The following is a 14,931-nucleotide window of genomic DNA, read 5'->3' on the forward strand; positions in this document are numbered from 1 at the left end:
AGTGGGGTGACAGAGCCAGGAGGGGCCTTCCCCAGCTAGATAGGTTAGGGTGAGGAGCTAGGTAAGCTCGGGTGGCAACTGCAGTGGTGGAGGTGTGCAGGTGGGTAGACCTGCTGGGAGAGCTACACGTCGCAGCCCAGAAATTGTGCGAGGGCACCGGGAGATGAATCGGGGGAGTGAGACCCCAAATTGAGAAGCACCACAGTTTGGTCAATGGGAATTGGTTTTTAGAACCCATAGTGTAAGTTGGCCAATGGATTGGCAGGGAGAGACCCCGGGTAGTGTAAAGTGTGTTAAGGTCATTTAGAGGATAGTTAGGATTGGAGTCTCCTCGCACCATCTGCATCCACTCACCTGAGGTGACAGGTACTCCACACCATGCCATGTTTTGATTATTTTTTACTGTGCAAATGTTTGGATTGTGAGACGCATCATGACGTGGGTGTGACATTGTGCTTGATGTTCCATCTCTTCCTCCTTATGAGGATTGATGATGAATTGGGTGATGGCAAATTTTGGTTAGAGGGATTGTGGTGACGAATTTGGTTTTGGAGAAATATGGGGAGACGAGACATTAGCGACGAATTTGTAAATGTGTAGATTTTGTACATATGGGGTAAGGGCAAGGGTAGTGTAGGTGACAGGGGGGTGACGTACGGTAGGGACGAGCTTTCTCACTTCGCTCTCCGTACGCATTTCGCCTTGCATTGCCTTATTGACGTGTACCCTTGTGACCTTACCCCTCGCTCATTTCTCTTGTCCCCCTTTTGTCTCCCACATGACCTGTGCGCCATGGGGCGCCGAGGGGAGCGTGCGTGAGTCGGCCATTGTGCGCCCGGAACTCTCAGAACCAGCTGTCTGCATCGATGCACCACATTATGGACCACATGCCTGTGGCCGAGCACCACTGATGGACCCCATGGGTTGGGGCATGGCCCCTCTGCTGGAACCGGCCATGAGGGCCCGAAATCTTGCTGGCGGACCTTGGCCACAGGGCACCGATGCCACACAGGTGAAGCACACGTAGTCGGCCCTGTGGGCCATAAATAAAAGAAAATAAAAAGGACACATTGGGCACACTTTATTGCAAATAGGCCGCCAGTAAGAAAATGAAAGAATGACAACATCTGGAAGAACAAATAATAATAACCAGCAGAGGGAGCCGAAGAGCAAGAGATCACCTGCAGGGTTAGGGGTTGTTGATTTTATTTTTATTGAACATGCATTGAACACTGATGAACTATGGTGACTGCACCGATTGGTGCTTGAGGGTGCTTGTATTGGTGCGTTTTTGGGTGCTTTAATGGTGCGTCGATGCAGAGCAGACTGTCTCCCCCCCAGAAAGAACAATCACAGGTCCTGGGTTAGTCTTGTAAATAAAAGCAGAGTCATTGTAAATAATGCTCCCCACCGTCAGTGTATAGTTTGAAGACAATTCCGCAATTCGGTTAACTGTGGGCATAAGTCTGTTAGGCAGGGTGCAATGGAGCAGCGGGACACATTTAGTTATGTTTTAAAACTGTCGCACTCAGGGTCAGGTTAAAAGTAGAGGGAACTACACCTACGTGTCACACTAAATAAAAGTTGTAGGCCCGGGACGTGCCTAAGAGGAGGAGGGTGCAGTGGTGCGGATATGAGGACTGTATATTTTTTTGATTGTGTGCTTTATTATTATTATTATTGTTGTTTATTCTGCGCCCCCTGCCTCCGGAGCTGTGTAAAGGTGAAAGGGCATCCCATAATTAGTCCACAAGCATACACGTCAGCCAATAATAGAATACCCCTGTTCGATAGTTATATCTTATTCTGTGTTGTAGGGTAAGGCTGTGTCTCCCATTAATTGAAGTACTCCATTGCACCAGTGAAAGAGAATAGATCCCCTTTCATTCCCATCCCCAAAATCTCCATTTCCTTTCACATCCCCTTTCGTCATTGCCAAGCCTCGATTGCCAATTACATCCCCTCCAAAACCACCATTGAACATGTGCTCGGGTCGGGGAAGAGGGGCGTGCCCGCCCGTCGTCATCAAGGGCGGAGCCAGAGGGTCGCGTGACCAACCAGGGCCGAGGTGAGCACACCGATGGGCGTGTCCTGAAGGCCGGCGGCTTGATCGCTGGAGGCGCTATAAAGGCGCGCGCGCAAGAGTCGGTGGTGAGGAGTCGGTGGTGAGGAGTGAGTGGACCAAGAAAGAGTCGGTGGTGAGGAGTGAGTGGACCAAGAAAGAGTCGGTGGTGAGGAGTGAGTGGACCAAGAAAGAGAAAGAGTGGTTGGACCAAGAAAGAGAAAGAGTGGTTGGACCAAGAGAGAAAGAGTGGTTGGACAGGGAGACGTGCAAGAGTGTTGTTGAGTTGAGGGTTTGGACCAGACGAGTCAGACGAGTCCTGGCAAAGCAAGCGGCGGCCACAGCAGCAACAACACCCAACAGCCGCTTGGGGCCTGGACGGCGGTTTTGAGCAGGGCCGCGAAGGAACGGCGGCTGCTAAATGCGCCGATCGTGCTGCAGGACCCCCTTGGACCTTCCTCTCCCTCCAGCCATCCACCTCCTGCCTTTCCACCCTTCTTGTGTACGTGAGTTTGTTTTGTTTGTTCTTTCCCTGGGTTAATTAAGTCTGTATAAGCTAGTATTTGCACTGTGTCACCTGCGTCTTATGTGTTGTAAATAAACGTGACTGCTTCCTTTTTGCTTGTGTGTACAATAAATCCAATTACTCTTCTGTCCGTCTTCTCGTCTTATTCCTTTTCCTCTTTGCATTTCGTCGTTTTAGTCTTTTCCAGATTGGGCAGCTGCGGTGCGATACGGCCAAAGTTCTGGGTGAATCGGGTGAGTCGGGGAACAACTGTTCGGTCGCGGAGCCTTCGCTCGGCAAACAACATCCTAAACCGCGATCAGTAACAATATATATATGTGCACATATATACGTATACATCCACACACATCCACATACACACACATATACACATATACACACATATACACATACATGTACAGTTGTACACATATACATACACACACACACACACACACACACACACACACACACACACACACACACGACATTTTTAGTGAATGACATTTTTAAAGTCTGCGTTGACGTTCATCATGCCGTTCATCGATCTCATGTCTCGTTCATTTCGGGAATGGGAGTTTCTACACAATGCATGAATGTTCACGATCACCAAGAGGAAGAGTGTGGCAATGTCGAAGTTGCACGTAATCATCAAATGGCAAGTAAATGACATTTTAAAAATTAAATATTTCAAATAAACGTATTTAAAGTGTATGTGCACATAACTTATCATAGCACATAACTTACCGGGGTACACATCCGGTGTGTACCCCGGTTTAGAATAGGTACACCGTATCCCTGTGTGTCGTAAGAGGTGACTAAAAGGGTTGGCCTCAGGAAGGGCATCCAGCCATAAAAACATTGCCTCAAAAAGAGAACCATGACAATTACAGCTACATATGGGCAGGGTACAGCCCGAAGTACCCCGTGGGGGACCCCACTCCCTCTTGTCAAAACTCAAGGTGGGGAACCCAATCGAAGCAAGGGTGGAAATCACTCCATTTATGACGACGAAACGTCTGATGCCGACGTGGAGATCGGTTTCTGAGGTTTGGGACATGGAATGTAGGGACAATGACAGGGAGGTCAGGAGAAGTGGTGGAAGTATTGGTCAGAAAAAGAGTGGACATATGTTATGTGCAGGAGACGAGATGGAAGGGAAATGGTGTGAGAATGGTGAAGGGTAGGCAGGGACAGAAATACAAATTTGTGTGGCAAGGGTGCCCGGAGGGCGTGAATGGTGTTGGTGTCCTGTTTTCTGAGGAGTTTGTAGACAGTGTGGTGAGTGTGACTAGAGTGAGTGAAAGGTTGATGATGGTGAAAATGATGATTGCAAAGCTCTTGGTGAACGTCATCTCGGGATATGCTCCCCAGGTTGGTCGGAGCGATGAAAAGAAGGACAAGTTCTGGTGTGCAATAGAGAAGCTGATGGAAAACGTGAAAGATGAGGAAGTTGTTGTGGTAGGAGGAGACCTAAATGGACATGTGGGAAGGAGTATAGACGGTTTTGAGGGAGTTCATGTGGGTTACGGATATGGTGTGAGAAATGGAGATGGTGAAAGGATTTTGGAATTTGCTGATGGAGCTGATTTGTTGATTTGTAATACTCAGTCCCAGAAAGAGGATAATAAGGTTGTTACATACACGTCAGGTGGGTCGACGGCAACCGTTGACTACCTGCTGGTGCGTAGGCGAGAAAGGGGGCACCTCCGGGACACAAAGGTGATCCCGGGGGAGGAGGCAGTTTCACAGCACCACTTGGTTGTCTGTGACATAAGGGTTAAAGGTGCGAGGAGAGCTCAGCGGGTGAAGTACCAACCGAGAAGGATGGTGTGGAGGTTGAAAGAGGTGACAGTGAGGGAGGCATTAAAAGAGAGGCTGAGTATGGTCGAGGATGATGTGGGTGAGCTTGAAAGTGGTTGGATGTCAATGAAAGATAGTCTGTTGGGAGCCGTTGGTGAGGTATGTGGATGGACAAAAGGACCACCGAGGCACTCGGAAACATGGTGGTGGGATGATGAAGTTGGAAAGAAGATTGACGAGAAGAGAAAGAAGTTCAAGGAGTGGCAGAAGGCGAAGGGTATGGGGGCAGAAAAGGCAGAGCATGAAAGTTATAAGGCAGCCAAGAAGGCTGCAAAGAAAGAGGTAGCAAAGGCGCAGAAGGCATGTAGGAAAATGGTCGGAGAACGCTTGGATTTGGAAGAGAGGCAGAGAGTGGTATTCAGGATTGCAAAGCAGATAGCGAAAGAGAGGTGTGATGTAATGGGGGTGAGTTGCTTGAAGAATGAAGTGGGACAAATCATTGTAGATCCAGATGGAATTAAAGGAAGATGGAAGAGATATATGGAAATACTGTTGAATGCAGAGAATGAATGGGATGGCAACATAGAGAGTAACCCAGTTTTAGGACCGGCAGAGAAGATAACCAAGAAGGAAGTTGAGGAAGCGATAAAAGCAATGAAGAGTCGACAAGCGGGAGGGCCGACGGGAGTTGTGGGAGATATGCTGAAGGCACCGGGAAATTGGGGTGTGAAGAGAGTGACAGAGATGTGCAATCTCGTGGTGAAACAAGGCCGCTTTCCAGTGGATTGGGAACTGAGTACCCTCATCCCTCTATACAAGGGGAAAGGTGACCCTCTGGACTGTGGCTCGTATCGAACGATAAAGTTATTGGAGCATGGAATGAAGGTATTGGAAAGGGTGTTGGAGAGGAGGATAAGGAAGAAAGTGAAGATTGACGAAATGCAGTTTGGATTTATGCCAGGAAGAGGCACGACAGATGCGCTTTTTATTGTGAGGCAGTTGCAGAAGTACATGGAGAAGAGGAAGAAGTTGTTTCTTGGGTTTGTTGATCTGGAGAAAGCATTCGATAGGGTTCCGCGTGAAGTAGTGACATGGGCATTGAGGAAGTTAGGAGTGGAGGAATGGTTGATCAGAGTCGTGATGGCAATGTACAAAAGAGCGCGCACAGCTGTAAGGACGAAGGACGGGAACAGTGGTGAGTTTGAGGTGAACGTGGGAGTGCATCAGGGGTTGGTACTAAGTCCACGACTATTTGTAGCTGTGATGGAGGTGCTGGCTCAGAACGTAGATTGCAGAAAGTATGGATGGACTGAAGGAGAAGATGAACAAGTGGAAGGAATGTATGGAGACAAAAGGTCTGAAGGTGAATATCAGAAAAACGAAGGTGATGGCAAGTGGTAAAGCATGTGGTGAGGTGGAAAGAACTGGGAAGTGGCCGTGTGCTGTGTGCAGGAAGGGTGTCGGAGTGAATTCCCTTCAATGTACAATGTGTGCTGAGTGGGTTCATCAAAAATGTAGTGGTTTGAGAGGGTCGTTAACCAGTGTGGCGGCTACATTCAAGTCTAAGGTGTGCACAGAGGGAGCTGCAGATGGAGGAAATGTTGAGTTGGATCTTGGAGACGTCGTGAAGCTGGAAGGTGTGAAAACATTTTGTTACCTCGGAGACATGCTGAATGGAGACGGTGGATCAGACTCGGCAACGGTTGCTCGAGTGAGATGTGCATGGAAGAAGTTTCGGGAACCGAGTGGCGTGCTGACGAGAAGGGGAGTGTCATTGAAACTGAAGTGAAAGGTGTATGCTGCATGTGTGAGAAGTGTTATGATTTATGGGAGCGAGACATGGGTAATGAACGTAGAGCAGCAACGAAGGCTGGAAATGGTGGAAATGCGAATGGTTCGGTAGATGCGTGGAGTATCGTTGAGAGAGAGGAAGACAAATGATGAATTGCGAAAGATGATGGGAATAGAGCCTGTGATGGATGCTGTGAAGAGAAACAATTTGAGATGGTTTGGTCATGTGTTGAGGAAGGATGAAAGTGACTGGTTGAGAAGAGTGATGGAAATGAATGTAGAAGGAAGTAGAGGCCGGGGAAGACCGAGAAAGACTTGGCTAAAGACGGTCGAAGAAGAAATGCGGGCAAGGGGGTTAACAAGGGGAGATGCAGAAAATCGGGCAAAATGGAGAAGATTGTCATGGGGACCGCAAGGCTAACCCCCGGTCTTGCAGGGAAAATGGCCTTAAAATGCCTGTTGTTGTTGTTGTTGTGCACATAACTTATCAAATAAGGAAATCTCTCTGCAATTTCCTGTCTCTGTTACTTGGGCGGTGTAAGATATATTGAGCCACTAATAGCTGCGCTTAGCTTATTTAATAGGCAATTTGCCATCTGTGGCGAAATGTAAACGAAGCTTCGCCCCTCTCCACACATTGTTGACTACGTATAAATTTAAACAATTAATTGTGACGATGGAAACGTCCACCGTGAATTCTTCATAAATCTCAGCAATTCCCTGTCTGCCATTTGGGCGGTATAAATATGTCGAGGCGTGAAAGCCGCGATTATTTAATATATGTCGGTAATTTCCCGATTCCCGTGTGTGCCTTTAATTTTTTCAATTCTTGCTGAAACCGAGTCTAAAACCATTGATAAAAATGAAATCAGATGGTGAATGGTGATGGTTCAGATGGTGATAAAATCGTGAGGGTGACTCAATGAATGGGCTTTATTTTACAGGCCTTTGAAAATGCATTTCGTTCTATAAACGGAAACTTTCATCAGATTTTATTCCCGTTTATTTTCAACCGAGTCTAAAACCATGTTAGCGACTGTTAAAAATGAAATGATATATCGAATTAGAGTTGAAATAAAACTGTGAGAGAGAGCAAGACACCACAGGCCTACAAAACAGGCCTCAAGGCTATGTGAGTAAATGAAATGGTGTATATTTGTTTTTGAAGCCTCTCCCAGAATGGGTGGAGCTACTCTTTCAACGCAGGAAGCCACACCCCCGGGCAGACGTCCGACAGACAGACAGACAGACAGAATCACCTACGGGGAATATAATATAGACAGTGCCTTCAGAAAGTATTCACACCCCTTGACTTTTTCACATTTTGATGTGTTACAGCCTGAATTTAAAATGGATTAAATCGTTTTTTTATGTCAATGATGTGCACATAATATTGATGTTGTGGTGTTCAATACCCCCATAATGTCAAAGTGGAATATTTTTTTTAGAATTTCTTTTACAAAATAATTTAAAATGAAATACAGAAATATGCAATTTACACAAGTATTCAACCCCCTGAGTCAATACCTTGTAGAAGCGCCTTTGGCTGCAATTAGAGCTTTGAGTCTTCTTGGGTGTGTATGTCTGTCTGAGCTTTGCACATCTGGATTTTGGGAGTTTCTCCCATACTTCCTTGTAGATCTGCTCAAGGTTTGTCAAGTTGGATGGAGAGAGTCGGAGAACAGCAATATTCAAGTCTTTCCACAGATTCTCAATGGGATTAAAGTCTAGGCTTTGGTTGGGCCACTCAAGGGCTTTCACATTCTTGTTCTGAAGCCATTCCAGTGTTGCTTTGGCTGTATGATTGTGGTCATTGTCCTGTTGGAACGTAAATCTTCACCGCAGTCTAAAGTCTTTTGCACTCTGAAGCAGGTTATCCTCAAGTATTTGCCCTGTATTTGGCTCCGTTCATTGTTCCCTCTTTCCTTACAAGTCTTGCAGTCCCTACCACTGAAAAGCATCCCCATAGAATGATGCTGCCACCACCACGCTTCATGTTAGGGATGGTGTTAGATGGTTGATGAGCTGTGCTCGGTTTCCGGAAGACATAGCGCTTTGTATTCAGGCCAAAGAGTTCAATTTTCATCTCATCCGCCCACAGAATCTTTTGCCTCATTGCCTCAGAGTCGTTCCCGTGCGTTTTTGCAAACTCCAGACGTGCTTTTATGCACCTTTTTCTCAGGAATGGATTCCATCTGTCCACTCTCCCATGAAGTCTAGATTTGCGACGTGCTGCAGAGACTGTTCTCCTGCGGGCAGGTTCTCCCATTCTCAGCCAAGGAACTCTGTAGTTCTGTCAAGGTGGTCATTGGATTCTGGTTCACCTCCCTGACCAAGGTCCTTCTTGCCCGGTTGCTCAGTTTGGTCGGATGGCCAGCTCTGGGAAGAGTCTGGATAGTTCCATATTCTTTCCAGTTCCTAATGATGAAGCTCACTGTGCTCTTGGGAACTTTCAACAGTCTAGAAAGTATTTTATACCCTTCCCCAGATCTATGCCTCCTCACAATTCTATCTCGGAGTTCTAAGGACAGTTCCTTGGACTTCATCGTAGAGTTTCTGCTCTGACATGCACTGTCAACTGTTGGACCTTATATAGAAAGGAGTGTTTCTTTCTAAATAATGTCCAATCAATTGAATTGGCCACAGGTGGACTCCAATCAATTTGTAGACACATCTCAAGAATGATCAAAGGAAATTGGATGCACCTGAGCTCAATTTCGCATGTCATAGCGAAGGGGTTGAATACTTAATGACTCAAGACTTTTCAGCTTTTCATTTTTAATTATTTTGTAAATTTTTCGATAGAAAATGCTTCTTTGGCATTATCGGGAATTATGTGTAGATCAGTGACATAAAAATCTCAATTTAATCCATTTTAAATTCAGGCCGTAACACAAGAAAATGTGGAAAAAGTCAAGAGTTGTGAATACTTTCTGAAGGCACTGCACAGAGCTGTTTGATGTAATTTTTATATTGTTCCATAAGTTGTACAGTACAGCATTAGTGAGGTATACTGTAATATTTTAGGACATGTGCTTCTTCTTGTGCCTTTTTCTGTACTTGCATTTTGTGGAACAGTATTTTTACCTCTGCCAGTGAAGGTAGACAGTGGTTAATATGTTGGTTATGTTTTCACCCCTATCTGTGAGTGACAGGCCCAAAACGATATAAGTTATAGCACGATATTTGAAAAAGTTGTGGACGACTTACTACTAAACTAGCTGGATGAGTTGGTTTGGTTACAAGAACAAGCCGCTTAGATTTTGGTTCAGGTCTGAATCCAGATCCGGCCGATCATTGGGATACAAAACATAAACTGTTCAGCTGGCGGGGGTATGTGCTCCACCAAGTACCTTCCAGTTGGTCATGCAACACATCCCTGGACATGGTTTACATTCATAGAGACGATTACGGCAGCAATGAAACTGAGATTGGATAAGTAACTAGATTGTTGTGGTGTTTTTCAGGCATTAATAGACGAGAACTGCTTCATTTTGGAAAGGATCGACATTAATAAGCTGCCTTTCCCTTCTGCGAGTAATTGATGAAGATTATGATATTCACATGAAAGATAGCCATGGAAACACATGTTATTCACATGAAAGATAGCCATGGAACACACATGTTATTCACAGGATAGATAGCCACTGAAACACATGTTATTCACATGAAAGATAGCCACGGAAACACATGTTATTCACATGAAAGATAGCCACTGAAACACATGTCATTCACACATGTTGTTCACAGGAAAGATATCCACGCAAAAACATGTTATTCACATGAAAGATAGCCACGGAAACACATGTTATTCACATGAAAGATAGCCACGGAAAAACATGTTATTCACAGGAAAGATAGCCACGGAAAAACATGTTATTCACAGGAAAGATAGCCACGGAAAAACATGTTATTCACAGGAAAGATAGCCACGGAAAACCATGTTATTCACAGGAAAGATAGCCATAGAAACACATGTTATTCACATGAAAGATAACCACAGAAACACATGTTATTCAAATGAAAGATAGCCACGGAAAAACATGTTATTCACAGGAAAGATAGCCACTGAAATACATGTTATTCACATGAAAGATAGCCACTGAAACACATGTTATTCACATGAACGATAGCCACTGAAACCCATGTTATTCACATGAAAGATAGCTACTGAAACACATGTTATTCACAGGAAAGATAGCCATAGAAACACATGTTATTCACATGAAAGATAACCACAGAAACACATGTTATTCAAATGAAAGATAGCCACGGAAAAACATGTTATTCACAGGAAAGATAGCCACTGAAATACATGTTATTCACATGAAAGATAGCCACTGAAACACATGTTATTCACATGAACGATAGCCACTGAAACCCATGTTATTCACATGAAAGATAGCTACTGAAACACATGTTATTCACACATGTTATTCACAGGAAAGATAGCCACGGAAAAACATGTTATTCACATGAAAGATAGCCACAGAAACACATGTTATTCACATGAAAGATAGCCACTGCAACACATGTTATTCACAGGAAAGATAGCCACTGCAACACATGTTATTCACAGGAAAGATAGCCACGGAAACACATGTTATTCACATGAAAGATAGCCATGGAAACACATGTTATTCACATGAAAGATAGCCACGGAAACACATGTTATTCACAGGAAAGATAGCCACGGAAACATGTTATTCACATGAAAGATAGCCACGGAAACACATGTTATTCACAGGAAAGATAGCCACTGAAACACATGTTATTCACATGAAAGATAGCCACGGAAACACATGTTATTCACATGAAAGATAGCCACTGAAACACATGTTATTCACACATGTTACTCACTGGAAAGATATCCACGCAAAAACACGTTATTCACATGAAAGATAGCCATGGAAACACATGTTATTCACAGGAAAGATAGCCACGGAAAAATGTTATTCAAAGGAAAGATAGCCACGGAAAAACATGTTATTCACATGAAAGATAGCCACGGAAACACGTGTTATTCACAGGAAAGATAGCCACTGAAACACATGTTATTCACATGAAAGATAGCCACGGAAAAACATGTTATTCACATGAAAGATAGCCACAGAAACACATGTTATTCACATGAAAGATAGCCACGGAAACACATGTTATTCACAGGAAAGATAGCCACTGAAACACTTGTTATTCACATGAAAGATAGCCACTGAAACACATGTTATTCACATGAAAGATAGCCACGGAAAAACATGTTATTCACAGGAAAGATAGCCACTGAAACACATGTTATTCACATGAAAGATAGCCACTGAAACACATGTTATTCACATGAAAGATAGCCACTGAAACATGTTATTCACACATGTTATTCACAGGAAAGATAGCCACGGAAAAACATGTTATTCACATGAAAGATAGCCACTGCAACACATGTTATTCACAGGAAAGATAGCCACGGAAACACATGTTATTCACAGGAAAGATAACCACTGCAACACATGTTATTCACATGAAAGATAGCCACTGCAACACATGTTATTCACAGGCAAGATAGCCACGCAAAAACATGTTATTCACAGGAAAGATAGTCACGGAAACACATGTTATTCACATGAAAGATAGCCACTGAAACACGTTATTCACACATGTTATTCACAGGAAAGATATCCACGCAAAAACATGTTATTCACATGAAAGATAGCCACGGAAACACATGTTATTCACATGAAAGATAGCCACGGAAACACATGTTATTCACAGGAAAGATAGCCATGGAAAAGCATGTTATTCACAGGAAAGATAGCCAATGAAACATGTTATTCACACATGTTATTCACAGGAAAGATATCCATGCAAAAACATGTTATTCACATGAAAGATAGCCACGGAAACACATGTTATTCACACATGTTATTCACACATGTTATTCACACATGTTATTCACATGAAAGATGAGATGAAGATATTCACATTATGTAAACAAGTTGGCCCCGGTCCCTGATCCATCCCAGCACTGATAATGAACGAGGGTCAAATTCCAAATTATTTTGCTGACTATAATGAGATAAAATTGCACGCTCTGGTTGGGCAAAGTCCGCAAATTACAACAGAAACTAGAATGACACTCGGTAGAGAGCATACCTCCCACAGGTGAACAGTTTACGTTTTGTATCCACGGATCTGGGTCCTGACCTGACCCAAAATTGAATCGTCTTGTTCTTGTCGCCGAACCAACTCATCCACCAAGTTTTGTTATAATCCACCCATACATTGTTGAGATATCGCGTTATGCTGTTTGTCGTTTTTGGCCCTTTCTCTTGATGGTGAAGAATCACTTGGAAAATTAAACAAGACCAAAGGTCTAACAGCGGCGTAGCTGGGCTTGTAAAATATTATAAACCACTAATACACATGAGTGGCACGCACATTTTAAAGCTTTTCTAAGTCGCTAATGCTGTTTATAACATTAAAAAAGAAATTTGGAGAAATCCAGACATCCATGAGGTAAGTTTTACTTACAGAACTGAGCGAAGATCTACTGTAATCTATATACCCCACAAGGGTTAGGGGTGTGCTCATTCACCAAGCAGCAAGCTAGCGCTTTCCAAGCCAGCCGTTCCTTAGCGGTTTTGAATAGAGTGCTTGCTCGAATGCTTAAACCCCTTGGCGATCTCTCCACAATAAACTTGGTAAATGAACACACACCCAATGTTCTTGAGACCCGACCATAGAGAGACTGTAATCTATATACCCCAAAGAGGAATGACCCTTCCTGCCAAACTCGAAGTGAGCGCGTGTTTACGCCATAATGACATCATACACGTAATGACGTAGCATGACGGCCGAACACAAAACTTCTGCTACTTTTAAATAATATAATATATATATATATATATACTAGCTGAATGCAGCCGGCGTTGCCCGGGTTTTTTGTTTGAATGAATTTAATCTTCTGTACATTGATCTGACGCGAGCCCAGTATCAGTTAGTGCTCAACGATTCCTTGTTCTTACTTCTGTCGGGCCCCGCGAGAGAGAATTTTGAAAGCATGTGTTGCAATCAGTCAGATATTCCTATAAAGTGCATAAGTTGAACTTCAAGAGAATTTTGAAAGAAGAAGATTTATTGCGAAATTGACTTTTTGAGGCCAGTCCGTGGCCTGCCTTTTTATAATAAAAAGGTAAAAAAAATCAAACATTTAAACAGCCTTGGACGTGCACCTTGACCCCACGGCCAAGGCACATCGTCTATCAAGACTTCCATTAGCATACACATGCACCTCAAGTCCTCAACCCAAAGGCTGAAGCACATGGTCATTCAAAACACATGCATCCTGACCCCAAAGGCCCACAATGCATGGTCATACAATACCACCGTGGGTTTTAACACAAGAATGGGCCCAGCCGGCCTCGCCACCTAGCCTATAACCTTCCCGGGGCCCGTCCCGACATTTTTTGTTTCAGAGGTTTCCTCCTATCTTTCACCGTTCAGGAGATGGAGGAGGAGGGGACATGGAGAGGGGAGAAAATGGAGGAGGAGGAAGGAGAGGACGTTCAGGAGCAGGAGGGGATGGAGGAAGAGGGAGTGCGTGCAGACAAACAAACAAACAAACAAAAACTTTCTTTTATATATATTATAATAATAATATATAATATATAATAATAATAATAATAATAATATAAGAAAATATAAGATAAGCTAAGAAGACAAAAGATAGATAATAATAAGAAGAAGATATATATATTTAACCTCCAGTAACGTTGCAGTCACTACAAAGGGATTCTTGTTACGATTAGATTTACTATAATAATAAAGTTACGTTATTATTACGAATATTATATTATTTTAAAAAACTGAGGTGAATTCCTGACTTCCACGGTTACACCGCTTCAATCCATCAACTATCCATTCATGACATTGGGATTAAAGTGTTATGGTTATATGAACTATAATATTATTATTATTACGAAAACGATACCACTGTATTAAGAAACCTGGGTTAAATTTGTCCGAAGTGGAAGGTGAGTGATAAACGTCTAAGGCCTATACATAACGTATTGTTGGAAGAGACGTAACGCCGATTGTTTCGATATTTGATGATCATTTTAACAATCGGTTTGTTTGTGTTTCACACTGAATGAAAAACGTAAATGTAGAGCATGGCGATTGTGATATATGACAGGTTCGACGATATGTTTGACATGAATGGCATATAATTCAAAATGGCGGAGTGTGGAGAGTCAGCCGTCGTGCCGCCATAATGACATCAGACGTAATCACATCACCCTGTCATGTGACCAGATTCTCAGCTCTGATTGGTATACGTTTGAGGGGACATACATACATACACACAAACACTGTTCTAGACGACTTTGCCCTATGGGCTACGTCGTAAAAATTCTCGCATCCGGATCCATATTCGGATCTTCACCAAAATCTAGTCAATTCTTCTTTGTGATACACCCAACCTGTCCATCAAGTTTTGTCCAAAACCGTTCACAACTAGACAGACAGACAAACAAACAGACAGACAGGGATGAAAACACAACCTCCATCCACCTTCGGTTGCGGAGGTATATAACACCAGCTATTTTCCACTGAAATGACCTCATAATGATATAACATATGAAATGACATAACATATCAAAAGTCCAAAATGATAAAAATTCGTGAAATAGCTGAATCAACGTTTCCCATTTACCACACTCCGCCCCCAACCTGTTAAATGGCAGTGACACCCTGAAAATGTCCATGTAGGCCTAGA

The sequence above is a fragment of the Myxine glutinosa genome, unplaced genomic scaffold, assembly GCF_964187855.1.
Source record: "Myxine glutinosa unplaced genomic scaffold, kmMyxGlut1.1 SCAFFOLD_1017, whole genome shotgun sequence".
In the NCBI taxonomy this organism is placed as follows: domain Eukaryota; kingdom Metazoa; phylum Chordata; class Myxini; order Myxiniformes; family Myxinidae; genus Myxine; species Myxine glutinosa.